Here is an 18083-nt window from a genome sequence, read left to right as displayed (position 1 = left end):
TTATATCATTTGGACAAAATGCCATGAATTCACTGACTATAACCAGGGTTTAAGCATACAAAGTATTAGCATGTCTTTAGATTCTCAACTCACAGGGAGCACAGGGAGCTGGCATGTGAAGACCTAAGTAAATTATCAATGGGTTATCTAAAGCAAGATGGATCTTGACAGCACATTTGACCCTCTTCAGACTTCATGTTACATATTGCTAAATAGGATTTAAGTGATTTAAACTCCAGCAGGCAAATCATCAGGAATTTAGGCATGCAAACATGATTAGAAGGCATTCAATCTATACCAAACACATGACTAATCTCGTAGCAGTAGACAATGTCTGTATTAACTGACCTCTGGTATTTTAGACTTTAATTAAGAGTATACTTGAGTTAGAGTAAAGGGACATGATTTAGCCGTACTAATAATTCATCATGCATTTACTATCAACACTATGGCTGCATTAACAACCTGCTTAATTAAACTAAACAAAGAAATTAATTAACAACATTATACTTAATGACTACTTGTCAAACTACAGCTGGGCAATGATTCACGGACAAGCACAGTCAACTAAAACTAACAGATAATCACAAATGACTAAAACAAGCACACAACTAACAAAATAAAAAAAATATGCTAACAACTGCACTAAACTGTCATATAATCGATTATACAGGACCAGAAAATGTCAAAACAGAGAAGGAGTAGAAGGAGTAATTACGGACCTTCTTCGGGTGCAGCGAAGTGAGGCGGAGTCTCAAACCTACGCTCGAACACTTCGAATCTACTTCGATCCAAACCCGAATCAAACTTGTATATTCTCGGATCCGACGCAATACCAAGGGAAAAAATAAAGCAGAAGATCGATTTAGTATGTTAAATCGATATAAAAATGTTAGGACTGCTGCAAACTTAATGCTTTCCGGGGGATTTTTGGCGATAAAATGAAAGCTTTTCGATTTCTACCCAATTTTCCGGCTAAAGGGATCAATTTTTTTAAAGGTTTTTTTGTGTGGTTTCAGAACTTAGTTCTTGCGGAATTTTCTCAATACCCAAAAAAATCCAGATTCTATGGGGGGTTTTACCGATCGAAGAAGCCACCCCTCTTTCGAATCTTTCCCCTTTCTTTATAGTTGTTTGAAGGAAGCGAGCGAGGGAAGAGCGTGGGGAACAGGAAGGAGTGGAGCAGAGGGGAAGTGGGGGTGTCAGAGGTAAGTGGAGAGGACAGAGGGAGACGGAGGAGAGAGAACGAGTGGGGTGGCGATGGGGGAAGCGGTGAGGGAGATGGGGTGTGCGGCGGAGAGGAGGGAAAGAAAAGGAAAAGAATGAAGGGGAAACCCTAAAAGGGTTTCCCTCATTTTGAGCGGAAATGGGCCGGACCCAGTCCATTTGTGGACTGGGTCAAATTTTGGACTGAGTATTGAAAGAATGGGCTAGAATTAAAACATAGACTGGTCTAAAAAACTTGGGATCAAAATATGGGCTGGTCAAAATATTTATGAGTTGATTGGACTACTACATTTAAATAAAAGACCAATTTAAATTACTTAATATAAAATGTGCGATTACTAATACTCGGATAATAAATTATATGTCGTCATAATAGCAGTGCAATAATCTTTGAAATTCAACAGTAAGTAAATGCTGTTATTTAATTATGCGAAGATAAATGCGATGCGTGTGCGTAAGACGGTAAAAAATGTTGAAATGATAATTATGATAATACTAGTAATAAATAAATAAAATAGTAACAAAATAATAATAATAATAATAATAATAATAATAATAGTAATAATGGTAGTAATGACGGTAGTAAAAGATAATGACAGGATAATGAAATACCGGTATTAATAAAAGCTAATTATAGTAGAAATGCAAATAATTATTTTTTTAAAGTTGCCAAAATATTAGAAGTGAAAAATAGGTATTTTGGAGGAAAGGTGGGACAAAATTGGGTGTCAACAACTTGTCCCTCTTTGCCCGGTAATGATGAAAAGAGTTGTCGGGCAAAGACGTTGACTTAGTAGCCTATTTTGTCCCGGCTAAAGTATTATGGAGGACTAAGGGTAAAGAAAATTTACGGTCGAACTCTGGTCTCTGAATCGCCTACATATCTCGGGTTGCACGAGAAATCAGGCCGTGTGTAGTTTTGGGATGACTACGATACCTATGACTGGAAAACTCACGCTTGGCGCGAACCTTCGCAAAATATTGTCCCAGTGTCGAGTTATGATGACACTGGGTATTGTGATAGAACTCTGAAAATTGAGTATGCTGGAACGCGGGTGAGATATTTGGAATTGGAGCCGAGTGTTCGAGGTAGATCTTTGACCCTTGTCGGGAAGTCTGCTCATCCTTCCCGACGTATTGCCCCAGTTCGCTGCCGAAGAAATAGTTCCACGTTGCGCTAAAGCTCTTGCGAAACTTTAAACTAGACAAAAATAGTCAGTAAAAATAAATATTGAAGTAAAGCCATGCGAGTGCGGTGCAACGCGGCTGCGAGCATATGCAGAGGCATTAAGAGAATAATAATAAATCAAGGCAAGTGTGGTGCGGTGTCTTATGCAGAAAATTTCCAAAGGGCGATGCGCAGCCCGTGCAACATATGAAAGCGATGCAAAGGGCGGTGCGCAGCCCATGCATCATATGAAAGGCGGTGCGCAGCCTTGTGCAGAAATTATAAAAGGACGGTGCATGGACCAAGCAATATATGAAAACGATGCAAAGGGCGGTGCGCAGCCCATGCATCATATGAAAAGCGGTGCACAGCCTTTTATGCAGAATTTTAACAGGGCGGTGCATGGCCCAAGCAATATATGAAAGCGATGCAAAGGGCGGTGCGCAGCCCATGCATCATATGAAAGGCGGTGCTCAGCCTTATGCAGAAATTTAAAAGGGCGGTGCATGGCCCAGGAAATATATGAAAGCGATGCAAAGGGCGGTGCGCAGCCCATGCATCATACGAAAGGCGGTGCACAGCCTTATGCAGGAATTTAAAAGGGCGGTGCATGGCCCAGACAATATATGAAAGCGATGCAAAGGGCGGTGCGCAGCCCATGCCTCATATGAAAGGCGGTACACAGCCTTATGCAGAAATTTAAAAGGGCGGTGCATGGCCCAGGCAATATATGAAAGCGATGCAAAGAGCGGTGCGCAGCCCATGCATCATATGAAAGGCGGTGCGCAGCCTTATGCGAAAATTTTAAAGGACAGTGCATGGCCCAAGCAATATATGAAAGCGATGCAAAGGGCGGTGCGCAGCCCATGCATCATATGAAAGGCGGTGCACAGCCTTATACAGAAATTTAAAAGGGCGGTGCACAACCCATGCGACATATAAAAGGCGGACGAGCTTAAAATGTCCTATTAAAGGCGGACTAGCCTAAAATGTCCAATTAAAGGCGGACAAGCCTAATGTCATATTAAAGGCGGACAAGCCCAAATGTCCAATTAAAGGCGGACAAGCCTAAATGTCCTATTAAAGGCGGACAAGCCTAAATGTCCTATTGAAGGCGGACGGGCCTAAAATGTGGTGCTTTTGCGAACAATGATGATGTGCCTTTGCAGGGCATTTGAAAGTAATAATGTAATGCAGGTGCGGTTGCTTTTGCAGTGCGGGGCATTTGAAAACAGTAGTGCGTATGCAGTGCGTGGTATTTAAAATAGTAGTGCATGCGGTGCGGGGAGTTTAAAGCAATAGTGCATATGCAGTGCGTGGTATTAAAAATAATAGTGCATGCAGTGCGGGAAATTTAAAGCAGCAGTGCGTGGTATTTAAAATAGTAGTGCATGCAGTGCGGGGAATTTAAAGCAATAGTGCATATGCAGTGCGTGGTATTAAAAATAATAGTGCATGCAGTGCGGGGAATTTAAAGCCGCAGTGCATGGTATTTAAAATAGTAGTGCATGCAGTGCGGCGAATTTAAAGCAATAGTGCATATGCAGTGCGTGGTATTAAAAATAATAGTGCATGCAGTGCGGGGAATTTAAAGCAGCAGTGTGTGGTATTTAAAATAGTAGTGCATGCGCAGTGCATTTGAGAGCATTTGAAAGCAATAATATTTGTGCGTCGACATGTTTGAAAAATCATTTGCAAGACTCAAGCATTAATTTGTTGCGAATCTCGCAAATTATTGATACTCGAGAGGCATAATTGTTATAATAAAGATCAAACCGTTCGACGTGCAATCCTTGCAAGGCTGCGAACATTATATATTTTGGCTTCTGCAACTTGGGAACCGTGAAACAAAGCGAGCGTCCTTTCTCCCAAGTCTTCTTTTTGCCTGATGACTCTGTTGGCCATATTCTCTTTCCTGTTTCTCGATGTCGCTTGCGATGATGCCCTTAAAAATTGTCCCAGTTACTCGCATAAGAGGGTGTCGTTTTGCGATGATGCCCCTTAAAACTGTCCCAGTTTCTGGTATAGGAGGATATTGAGCTTTTGCAGTGATGAGACCGAGCCTGACATAGGCTGCCTATGTATCCCACTAAGGGAATTAGGTCAAGCGTAGTTCAAATTACAAAGCAGAATAAAATTGAAATAGAAGGCGGTGCTCGGTCTTATGCTAAAATTTCAAAGGGGCGGTGCACAGCCCACGCAACATATAAAAGGCGGTGCTCAGCCTTATGCAGAAATTTCAAAGGGGTGGTGCACAACCCATGCGATATATAAAAGGCGGTCAAGCCCAAAATGTCCTATTAAAGGCGGACGGGCCTAAAATGTCTTATTAAAGGCGGACGAGCCTAAAATGTCCTATTAAAGGCGGACGAGCCTAAAATGTCCTATTAAAGGCGGACTAGCCTAAATGCAGTGCTTGATTTATGATTACTAAAATTAGTGTGGAGAGAGGAGCTTTTGCGATGCTTTATTTGTATGCGGTGAGACGAGTTTGACGCAGTGCGTAATTTGCAGCATCAAATGTTCATGACGTAATGCCGAAGATTTGGGGACCTTCTACCCTGCCAAAATTTGCATCTAAAAAAGTTCCTGCACTCAAAGAAATTTGTAAGTTTCAAATTTAATTAGTATTAAGTTGACTTTGCCCTTTGCTCTATCTGAATCTTGCAATTGCCGACTTGATACTGTGCGATATCCTTCAAAAATAGCTAAAATATGCCCCTGCGTTACTCAAAGAAAATTTGTTAGTGTAAAATAAAATGGTTGCCTTGCATTGAACACCAAAGCTTTGGCGTTGAATCTGCATTTCTTGAGGTGATGTCATTGCAACAATCTGGTGACGCTAATACATTGCTCGAAATTTCGATTCATGCTTTTGTCGAATAATGATAGGCCATTTGCAAAGCTGCCCCAGTGTTGCTTCGTGGAAAAAATGGAATTTTCCACTATATTAAGACCGTGTCCAAGAATGGACTGCCTACATATCCCGGAGGAACCAGGTCAAAAGTAGTTCATACAAAGTTTTAGCAAAATTACAAGAAGGAAAGCTTATCATTAAGCACGTGGGTGAAGAATGCTAGTGACAGTAGATCCTTTCAATCATCTTACTTAGTTCCGCGCTTCCTTTTCAAATGTCTTGGTGCCAATTTTGATGAATCACCGGTAACAATAATTGCATTTGCAACTGGAGGGTCATCATTGTCGCACAATTTATTTTGTTGCACGCTTATCTTATCCTTTTCGATCATGTTCTGGATCTTATGCTTAAGTGCCGGACAATTTTCTGTGTCATGACCTGGAATATTAGAGTGGTAAGCACAACTCTTGGACCAATCAAAATCTGGCGGTAGGCTTTTAGGGATCCATCCTTTCTTTGGCTTCAGGAGTCCCTTGACTTTCATTCTCTCAAATATGCTGGTTAATGACTCTTCAAGAGGAGTAAAAGTGCGGAATTTTACGTGCTCTGACTGTCGTAAGCTAGACTGTGCTTGATCGGGTTGATATTGGAAGCCTCGTTGGTGAAGAGATATATGATCACGCGAAACTTGATAGTTCTGTCGTGATTGCGGCTGATATGTAGACCTGGCAGCTGAGTCGGTTTCTCTCTTTTCGCCTTGCAAGTTGTTGAATGTCTCAGCTTGTACTGATGAAGTGTCAACAATTCTTCCTGCTTGAATGCCCGCTTCTACTTGCTTTCCAATTTGAATTAGATCAGAGAAGTCATGTAACCGCGCACATAACAACTTTTCATAATATATGCCCTTTTGCATGTGGATGAAAGTTGAAATCAACTCATTCTCAGGTAATGGAGGACATATTTTTGAAGCTTCCAATCTCCATCGGATGGCATATCCCTGAAAACACTCATGTGGCATTCTTTCTATCTCAAGCATATCATAAAGATTCGGACTAACCCCGATGTTAAAATTGAAATGTTCTACAAAGTCGCGGGCCATGTCCTCCCATGTGTACCATTTGCGAAAGTCTTGTTCTATGTACCAATCTAATGCTAACCCCGATAGGCTCTGAATGAACAATTTCATTCGTATGGTTTCATCTTGTCCAATTCCCATTAATCTGCTACAATAGTCCTTCAAGTGCGTAACAGGATTTCCTCTGCCATTGAAGGTGTTGAATTTTGGCACTTTGTATCCCGGCGGCAACTCAATGTTTGGAAGCATGCGCAAGATTTCGTATCTTAAACTTTGGACATTTCTTGCCCGCATCTCTTCTTCGACAACTCTCCTTAAATTGTGAAGCTCTCTATCCGAGTCATCCCAATTGATTGCATTTGTTTCATTTCTCAATCTCTTGTATGGGCATACCGCTAGCTGATTTTGCTGGTTTTCTGTGAAGGGTGCTGCAAGTGCAGGCTTTTGAACATTAGGCACCAACGTGACTTGCAAAGCTTCTGGTTTAATAGAGAATCTTGGTGGTATATATGTAGGAGCTGGGTGAGGAGAAATAGTGAAGGAAATGTTTTGGGTTGAGCTGGAAGCTGAACTTGTGTTAGGAAGAAGGCTGAAGGTATCTCCCAAATTGACCAACACGCTTCTTTGTACTACATTCTTCTCGCTATCCTCATTTTGCGCTTGCGCCAATCCCACACCGATGTCGAATGATTCAAATCTTTTTGCCATTGTGTCTCGTCCTTAATGCAGATTCGCCGCCAAAACAATGTTCAATGCCAGACAACCTTTTAAAGAGAAAAGTAAAACTTCATAAACAAAATAAAATGTTAGTACATGAAGAAAATGCCCAAAATAATATATATATATATATATATCCCTTTTAAAGTTAGATTTGTTCGTGATCTAATTAAGCAGGCTCTAGATTAGAGATGACTTGAGTCATATAAAGGAAACGAATGGACGAAAATGAATCATCAGCTATTTAGCTCTGACGGTTGAGAATGAATCGAAAGAAAAGAAAACTACATTGGAGTAGAACATGCCATTTGAAGAAAGGTTGACTTATATCGAACGCCAAAGCTTGGTTCTGAGTTAATTCTTACTAATTTCAGCATATTTTTTAAAAATTTGTCCCAGTTTTAGGACGTTTTGAAAAGATGTCTTGGGTTGCATTCCAAAGTTGTCTCGGTCTCATGCTCCTTCGTTTGGGGAATACTAAAATTTGTAGTAAATAAGATCGGGCCTTATATAGGCTGCCTACGTATCCTGTATCCGACAGGAAATCAGGTCAAACGTAGTTCGGGCGGTGTGTAAAAAGTTTTTTTTTTTTAATGATGCAAGAGATTAGCTTAGAGAAGATCATGATTGATCGGGCGCAAGACAGTTGAATTTAAAATACCCGAGAGTTACGAAGCACTGGCGGGTTGCAAAATGTCAAGGACAGGAGACCTATGAGATTGTCCTTCGACTTGTATGCCAAAAAATTAAAATTAATGGGTACGCGAAGATAAATTTCAGCGACCCAGAATAACGCGATTGACTGAGCGAAGACTCCGCAGAAGCAAGGTACTTGAACAGTCATTCTTGAACAACTTGATGGCAAAAATCGAGCAATCGAGAAGTGCCATTTGATAGATTGGACCAATAAATTCGGACATCTACCAATTTAAGAAACGATAAATGCTGAAAATGATAGAATTTGAAAGTAAAAGTTCCATGACGTAAACCGAGTGCAAAATGGATTCTACGAGGCGTGGAGCTAACGGGTCAAATGTTTCGTCGTTTGAGACAGAAGATCATACCCGTAAAAGAAGGACACAAAAAAAAGCTCTAGAATTTGCAGTTTGATGCAAGACAAATTGTTCGACACTAATAGATTTGAGTAACTAAGCAAATAATGATAAGAGAATGCCTATTAAAACAAAGTTGAATGATAAGAGTTAACTTTAAGGATTTTCAAGGCTGGTTCATGTATGCGAAAATAAGGAAATTTCCTCCGACGATTAGAATTTGTCGGGAGTCATGCTAAGAATGCGAACGATCTTAAAAGTGCTCTAGAGTGGCTAAAGTGCGCTAACCGCGGAATAAATAGTTTTTTTTTTTTGAAGTGAAGATGATGCAAAAATAATTAATGAATAATATGCAATTGTGCGGCAAAGCAAATATGAATTTTACTTTTCTTCTGAAACAAAGATGATGTTAGTAAATATCAAGTAATAACTTTTCATAAATAAATTCAAATAAGAGCCTGCAAATAAACTTAAGTAATGAGCTTGGCATCAGGTGATAATCGCAAATAAATTCAAGTAAACCACTTAGCAAACCAGCACGCAACTTAAAAGCTTATAACACAAGTATATAAAATAACAGCCACGCGTGTTAATACGTAGGGGACCTCCTTATGCCCGAGGTAGGCCTAGCGTGTACTTGAAAGATGAAGGTGCCATTATATGTCATCCCATTTGCTCTTTAATTAATTAAGCGAGTCTATTCCCAAAATGAAGTACATAAATATTTTTAAGCTTTATTACATGCCAAATAAGAAAAGAAAAAATATTCCTAAAAATAAGCTAAGTTCCATTGCGTTCAAGCTTCATTCAAAACTTGCGATCTTCATGGCTATCTGCATCACAAAAGGTTAGTTAAACCCCACCATCCTAAAGTTTAATTAATCAGAGCAATGGTCGATATTTGGCCCAATCAACTTCAAATAATGCACACATAACATGATAAGCGTCGCTTGGGGTCATGAACCCACTTGGACATTTTGGTAACGTTTACTAATGGACTTAATACACCTTGGGTATTAAGCCTCTTAGGCTCGTGCATGTCCTTAAGAGGGTTTTGGTTTAGCTCTATCTTAAGCTGACTAGGAGTTGTTTTTCTATGACACAAGGCTCCCCCAAGCGGACAACTTGGGAGTGGAAAGTCCGTGGCCGTCGACTGCACCGCCGATCGACTAAATCCACTAGACCAATCCAAGTAAAGGGTAATTTAGTAGTGCACGGGCGCGAACCGCGAAGCCGCTTTAAGTGTGTGAATATGTGTGAGTTTTCCAGGAGTGGAAGAAATATGAACGGAATGCCAGTTAAAGAAAGCAGTAACATATTATTACATAGAAAATTTCACATAATAAAACAATCACTTAAAAGAACATAAAAGAAACAAATAAAGCAACAATAAAGGCAAAAAATAAAGAAAAACAACCAAACATCCAACAAATTAATTATTAACCTAAATTTGTTATGGTTAGAACCTAAGTTCCCCAGCGGAGTCACCAAGCTGTTATACCCTATTTTAACCGGGTTGAAGCGGAGTACAACATATTGGAGATTCCTAAATCATTTCATTTTAAGGAGTCGCCACCTAATTAATTTAACGGTGAATTAGGACACCTAACTTATTAACTAAGATAAAGATAGCTAAACCTCGTTAATAGTCTGCTTAATCAGTGTGATTCTAGGTAAGGGTTCTATATTATCCTAAAGGGAAGGGATTATGCATCCTTTAGAATCCGTTAACTACGGTTATCCGGCCAAAACTTAGGTCAATTAATCAAAGCTAAATAAGATGCTTGAAATTTTAAGAAAAGAGAGTAAAGAAATGTCGCTTAGCTTTTTTAAAGAAAAAATATAAAAATGATGCTTTAAGATAAGATTTAGAGAAAAATATAATAATTTGCATAAAAGAAAATTTTTAAATGCCATTTAAAATAAAATTTATAAAAGTTGATAAGGCTTAAAATAAAATGCTATTTTAGAATGAGATTTTGTGGAGAATGTAATAATTTGCATATAAGGAGACTTCAGATGTCATTTAAAATAGACTTATAAATGCTGCAAAGGCTTCAAATAATAATGTCATTTAGAATAAGATTGCATGAAATATACAAGTAGAAGAAAATGCGGATTTGTGCAATGTTTAATGAATATTTGGAATAACTAGTGAAAGCTCTTTTTATCCTTTTCATTACTTCTTATTAACTGTGCTTCGCTACAATTTATGATTGATTCAAACTTAAAGAGTTATTTAAAAAGTATACTTACATTCATATTTGTGCATTAATGACGTTTTGAAAATATGATTCCCTTTTACTTGAAATATATAGTCATTGTTCCATATGCATTTTTGCAAATCAATTATTCTAAAGAAAAAAAAAAGTAAATACTATAAATATTTTTGACGTCAGAAAGGGAATGAAATTTATGGAACTAATGTTAATATCTTTCTTAAATTTACTACCCGTTATAGTAAAGCAAAACCCGCTAATTTTACTAAGGTTCAATTTAAATCAACAAAACACAAAATGTTAGTCGGATATACGAATTAAATACACAAACAAGTAAAATCGAGGAGTAGATGAATTTAAATGGGCTCAGCCCATTTTAGGACTGCTGTGATCAGGAACGGACTCAGCCCATTTTAAAGGCTGTTATGATCGGCTGCTGTTGGGCTTCAGCCCAAAAAAAATTATTGTATTGCTGCGGACAGAGGGCTGATGAGGGATGACCCGAATAGATTGTGGTGGGCTTAGCCCAATAGCGCATACAGGAGAAAAACGAGTCCCCCAGACTCGTATGCGGTGATCATGCGTAAAACAAAAGGAAAATGATTAGTAACTGATCAACGAATGAGGTTAAACATGTAAATATTAGACTCCAAAAAAAAATCAATAAGTTATGTATATTATTGTATATATTGAGGTATATCTCATGTATATGTCCAACATGTAAACATATATCCTCTAAAGCTCAGATAGAAACAGAATAGCCACACTTAGAGGCGCAAGAATTCTAACATATAATGACTTATACTAATCATATTTTTCGCATAGACCCATAATAAGAGGAAATAGATTCAAAGTTCAACCAATGGTAACTTTCAGCAAAAAAAAACAACTAGCACAATAGGTATCTATTGTGATCAACCAGGGCAAAAATCCATGTATAATAAGTATATATTTTTCTTTTTGCACAGCTGCCAAAGCCTGAAATAGCCCCCCTAATGCATGTTTAACTAAACAGATCAAACAACAATTAAACCATGCTTAATAGCCAACCAGACTAGCATATGTAATTCTATTTTTTCGAATAAACAACTGGGACAATTCAACCTATGCTAATCTACATAATTTGAACAGCAGCATACCAATGCTGTCAACTAAACTACATAGACCAACTTAAAGAAGAAAAAAATGCAGAAAATTTAGAAGAGAAGGGGAATTGGAGCAATAAGTTTTAGGACACATTAGGCTATAGTTTGACCAACAAATCCAAATACCATGCAACTACTTTAAAAGCATACTTTGGATTAAAAGGGTCGCTTTAAGTTAAAGCATGAGACATACTGAGACAGATTAGGCTTGAATCAATACAACAACTAGACAAACTAAGCTAAAAGCATCCTACGAGGAGCATGACTTAGCTGTATAAATCAATTCAAACTATCACAGAAGCATATCCAACTAAACCAAATTCCAGCCCACCACAGTTCTGAAACAACCAAACATGTAGTTGATACTTAATGTCAACACAAGGAAAGATTATCCAATTCAATTTGTTATCACTAAAGAGTAAAACTATTGGCAAGTCCAAATAAAGAGGTTTCAAAACTGGACATTAGGGAACAAAGAGGAAATACACTCAAGACACATATATTTCCAAGTAACTTCTGATATCAAACAAGACCCATGGACTTACTAATGACAGGTTAAATCATGCTAACTCCATTTTTAAACAAGTCGCAGGCCCAAGCATATAAAACAGTACAACACTTAAGGTTCAAAAGGCATTCAAAGGTTTAAACAGATTTGGTTCAAGCACAGAGAATTTCAATCATACATGACTTGGCCTTAAAAACAACTTGTTAGGCAATATTTGACTACAGCAACTAGATAGCGACTTGAGAACATTGAATTATATCATTTGGACAAAATGCCATGAATTCACTGACTATAACCAGGGTTTAAGCATACAAAGTATTAGCATGGCTTTAGATTCTCAACTCACAGGGAGCACAGGGAGCTGGCATGTGAAGACCTAAGTAAATTATCAATGGGTTATCTAAAGCAAGATGGATCTTGACAGCACATTTGACCCTCTTCAGACTTCATGTTACATATTGCTAAATAGGATTTAAGTGATTTAAACTCCAGCAGGCAAATCATCAGGAAGTTAGGCATGCAAACATGATTAGAAGGCATTCAATCTATACCAAACACATGACTAATCTCGTAGCAGTAGACAATGTCTGTATTAACTGACCTCTGGTATTTTAGACTTTAATTAAGAGTATACTTGAGTTAGAGTAAAGGGACATGATTTAGCCGTACTAATAATTCATCATGCATTTACTATCAACACTATGGCTGCATTAACAACCTGCTTAATTAAACTAAACAAAGAAATTAATTAACAACATTATACTTAATGACTACTTGTCAAACTACAGCTGGGCAATGATTCACGGACAAGCACAGTCAACTAAAACTAACATATAATCACAAATGACTAAAACAAGCACACAACTAACAAAATAAAAAAAATATGCTAACAACTGCACTAAACTGTCATATAATCGATTATACAGGACCAGAAAATGTCAAAACAGAGAAGGAGTAATTACGGACCTTCTTCGGGTGCAGCGAAGTGAGGCGGAGTCTCAAACCTACGCTCGAACACTTCGAATCTACTTCGATCCAAACCCGAATCAAACTTGTATATTCTCGGATCCAACGCAATACCAAGGGAAAAAATAAAGCAGAAGATCGATTTAGTATGTTAAATCGATATAAAAATGTTAGGACTGCTGCGAACTTAATGCTTTCCGGGGGATTTTTGGCGATAAAATGAAAGCTTTTCGATTTATACCCAATTTTCCGGCTAAAGGGATCAATTATTTTTAAGGTTTTTTTGTGTGGTTTCAGAACTTAGTTCTTGGGGAATTTTTTCAATACCCAAAAAAATCTAGATTCTATGGGGGGTTTTACCGATCGAAGAAGCCGCCCCTCTTTCGAATCTTTCCCCTTTCTTTATAGTTGTTTGAAGGAAGCGAGCGAGGGAAGAGCGTGGGGAACAGGAAGGTGTGGAGCAGAGGGGAAGTGGGGGTGTCAGAGGTAAGTGGAGAGGACAGAGGGAGACGGAGGAGAGAGAACGAGTGGGGTGGCGATGGGGGGAGCAGTGAGGGAGATGGGGTGTGCGGCGGAGAGGAGGGAAAGAAAAGGAAAAGAATGAAGGGGAAACCCTAAAAGGGTTTCCCTCATTTTGAGCGGAAATGGGCCGGACCCAGTCCATTTGTGGACTGGGTCAAATTTTGGACTGAGTATTGAAAGAATGGGCTAGAATTAAAACATAGACTGGTCTAAAAAACTTGGGATCAAAATATGGGCTGGTCAAAATATTTATGAGTTGATTGGACTACTACATTTAAATAAAAGACCAATTTAAATTACTTAATATAAAATGTGCGATTACTAATACTCGGATAATAAATTATATGTCGTCATAATAGCAGTGCAATAATCTTTGAAATTCAACAGTAAGTAAATGCTGTTATTTAATTATGCGAAGATAAATGCGATGCGTGTGCGTAAGACGGTAAAAAATGTTGAAATGATAATTATGATAATACTAGTAATAAATAAATAAAATAGTAACAAAATAATAATAATAATAATAATAATAATAATAATAATAATAATAATAATAGTAATAATGGTAGTAATGACGGTAGTAAAAGATAATGACAGGATAATGAAATACCGGTATTAATAAAAGCTAATTATAGTAGAAATGCAAATAATTATTTTTTTAAAGTTGCCAAAATATTAGAAGTGAAAAATAGGTATTTTGGAGGAAAGGTGGGACAAAATTGGGTGTCAACAGTGACCAAGGGTTCTTTGGTCATGATAAAGGCAAAACGGAGAGTGGTCTTTATGTACTTATGGGTAGCACCATTCTAGGTACTGTGAATGCTGCAACCTCACAGTTATCAGATGATAACAAGGATTAAATGTGGCATATGAGCTTAGGTCACATGAGCGAGAGGGGGTTGGCAATTTTGAGCAACCGAAACCTTTTGAAAGATGACAGTATTAGTACGCTTGATTTTTGTGAGCATTGTATCCTTGGAAAGCAGAAACGGGTCAGCTTTAGCATGGGCAAGCACAAAATCGAAGGGGTACTTGACTACATTCATTCAGATTTATGGGGTCCATCTCAGGTTCCATCCAAGGGTAGAACGAGGTATCTTCTTACTTTCATTGATGATTTTTCACACAAGGTTTCGGTATACTTCTTAAAGGCTAAAAGTGATGTCTTTGAGAATTTCAAAAATTGGAAGACATAAATTGAAAATCAACGTGGTAGAAAGATTAAGTGTCTTCGAACAGATAATGGCTTGGAGTTTTGCAATGAAGAGTTTGATAATTTCTACAAGATTCATGGTGTATTGAGACATAGAACTGTTAGGCATACACCACAACAGAATGGAGTAGCTGAAAGGATGAACCGCACTTTTCTTGAGAAAGCACGATGTATGCTCTAATGCCAAGGTGCCTAAGAAATTCTGGGCGGAAGCACTAAATATTGCTTGTTATGTTGTTAATCGTTCTCCAGCATCGGCGATTGACTTCAAAACTCCAAATGAGGTATGGTCAGGTAAACCGACTGATTACTCATAATTAAGAATCTTTGGATGTCCCGCATATTATCATGTAAGTGATGGAAAACTAGAACCTACAACTCGAAAAGGTTTATTTATGGGATATGCTGAAGGGGTAAAAGGATATAGAATATGGAGTTTAGATCCTCTTAAGTCTGTAATCAGTAGAGATGTTACTTTTGATGAGGCCTCTGTGCTTAATCCTGGAAAGACTTTTATTGAGTTTGTAGGACATAAAGTTCTTACAACAAAAATGGTAGAGGAAAATATGAATCTCACCGAGCAGGAGGATCAAGTGACTCAAGTGGAGTCAGATAATGAAAAAAGCTCACACAGCAGTGCCTGAAGGTGAACCTTACAGTATAGCTACTGGAAGGGACAAACGAACTCCGATGCCTAATCCAAAATATTATCCTCAGCCTTCGCAAACTAATCTTATGGCCTATGCATTAGCTACTACCGAGGAGGAAATAAAGGATCTGCAACCCTCAAGCTATACAGAAGCTACTATGTGTGGTGAAGCTGATTAATGGCGTTTATCCATGACCGAAGAGATGGAGTCTCTGCACAAGAACCAGACATAGCATTTGGTGAGTCTACCAAAGGGAAAGAGAACTGTTGGTTGCAAATTGGTCTTCATAAAAAAGGATAGCATTCGGGTGTAGAAGATGCTAGATACAAAGCGAGATTAGTTGCTAAGGGATTTTGTTAGAAGGAGGGAATCGACTACAATGAGATTTTCTCACCAGTTGTGAAGCATAGCTCAATTCGTTTGTCACTAACTTTGGTTACCCATTATGACTTGAAGCTTCATCAACTTGATGTCAAGACTGCATTCTTATATGGTGAACTTGAAGAGGTGATCTTCATGAATCAGCCCGAGAGTTTCCTTATTGAAGGAAAAGAAGAACGGGTTTGTCAATTGAAGAAATTTTTGTATGGTTTGAAACAGTCACCACGATAGTGGTGCACAAGATTTGATGTGTTCATGATTACTAAAGGTTTCTCGAGAAGTGCATTTGATAGCTGCATGTATCACATAACGATATCTGGTAATTCAAATATTTATTTACTGTTATATGTTGATGATATGCTTATTGCTGCTAATAGTATGACAAAGATAAATGATTTGAAGAAACTGCTAAGTAAGGAGTTTGACATGAAGAATTTAGGTGAATCAAAGAAATCCTTGGAATGAAGATTCATAGGAAGAACGGTGAGGTACATCTCTCACAGAAAAAGTATATTGAGAAGGTAGTTCAGAGGTTTGGCATGAATAAATGTAAACCCGTTACTTTACCGTTAGCACAACATTTCAGACTTTCTTCTTTGATGGCACCGCAATGAAAGGAAGAGGTGGAGTACATGTCAAAATTTCCTTATTCTAGTGCAGTTGGTAGCATTATGTATCCTATGGTTTGCACTCGGCCTGATATTGCTCAAGCAGTGAGTGTGGTAAGTAGATTCATGTCTAATCTGGGTAAGATGCATTGGGAAGCAATTAAGCGAATATTGAGATATCTTAAAGGTTCTTCGAATGTTGGTCTAACTTTTTATGGGATGAGAAATGAAGGCTTCTCGACCCTTGGTTATATGGATTCTGATTTTGCAGGTGTTCTTGATAGAAGGAGATCAACAACAGGCTATATCTTTACTTTTGTAGGTAGTGCCATAAGTTGGAAGGCAACTCTCCAGTCTATAGTTGCTTTGTCCACAACAGAAGCTGAATATATGGCAACAGCAGAAGCAGTAAAGGAGACTATATGGTTGAAAGGTTTGGTGTCAGAATTGAGTAGGGTTCAACATGAACCAACTTTAAAATGTGATAGCCAAAGTGCTATTCACTTGATAAAAAATCAAAAATTTCATGATCGCACCAAAGACATTGATATCAGATTCCATTTTATTCGTGATGTTGTTGAACAAGGCATAGTTAAGGTCTTGAAGGTTGACAAAAAGGACAACGTAGCGGATATGTTGACCAAGGTGGTTCCTCTAGTCAAGTTCAGTCATTGTATGAATTTGGCAGGAGTTCGCATCAACTGATGCGTCAGGATGGAGAACGGTAGGGCAAGGTAGAGCTACTAAAATGTACAAGGTTTCGGTTAGTGTCTCTTGTTTCCTACACGGAGTTAGCTCACGTAGGCTTAGAGACACTGGACTGAATGACACTCATATGGAAGCTCGAAATTCATCTTAAGGTGGAGATTGTGAAGTTGAGAAGATATTAAAGCCAATTCCTACCTCAAAAGAGGAAAGAAATAAAAGGATTTTTTTTTTCTTTGTTGATTTTTCGAGTGTTATTGGGATTTAGATCCTTTCTAGGAAAGGATTAAACCTAGTAGTATAAATACATGCTAGCTAGGATTTATTAAGTAGGTCAGAATATAAAACCTAAGAGTATTCAATCTTGTAACTTACTTTCTCCCTTGATATTAATAAACGTGTCAGTCGTTCTCCGTGGACTAGGATCACATCTATCCGAACCACGTTAATTACTATATATTTTTTTTCGTTTCCGCGCTAACAAGTCTAACTCAACCTTAAAAGTTAGCTCATGAGGTAAGAATTACCTAAAATCAGACAAAGAGACCAAATAAACACTCACCATCTATGTGAGGACTCAACAAATCGAGTAATAATTATATACCAATAGTATATAACTGTGAAACAAATTAAAGCGTATAAAGAGAAAATATTGTTGATACATAAGTGCATGCTTTTAGAATCCTGTGCTTTAATTTTCATATCACAAAATAGTTCCCTAAAGAGGTTTTGGATCTGAACTTTGAAAATTAATTTTCTTTAGCAGGGAGCACTTCTTCCAGTATGGATTATACGTGGCACGAATTTAAATTAATCTGACATTAGTTTCGACACTGGATGGATAAACTAAAAAACTATGTATCTTTTTATTTTTCTTCGCTCTAATTACTTGATAATCTGAATATAAAGCGAAAAAAGTTTAGACACCATATATAGCTCTATATAATGTTTTCAAAGGCCTAGCATTACCTTCAGAAAATCTAGAAAGGCAACTCGCCAAGCCTATGGTAGACGTCGATTGGGTTGTCGATGGTTACGATAGACTATTGAAAGGCAATTTTTCATTAGCT

This window comes from Lycium barbarum, chromosome 8 (genome assembly GCF_019175385.1).
Source record: "Lycium barbarum isolate Lr01 chromosome 8, ASM1917538v2, whole genome shotgun sequence".
NCBI classification, from domain to species: Eukaryota; Viridiplantae; Streptophyta; class Magnoliopsida; order Solanales; family Solanaceae; genus Lycium; species Lycium barbarum.
The sequence above is the reverse complement of the archived record's forward strand: the minus strand, read 5'-3'. Positions refer to the sequence as shown.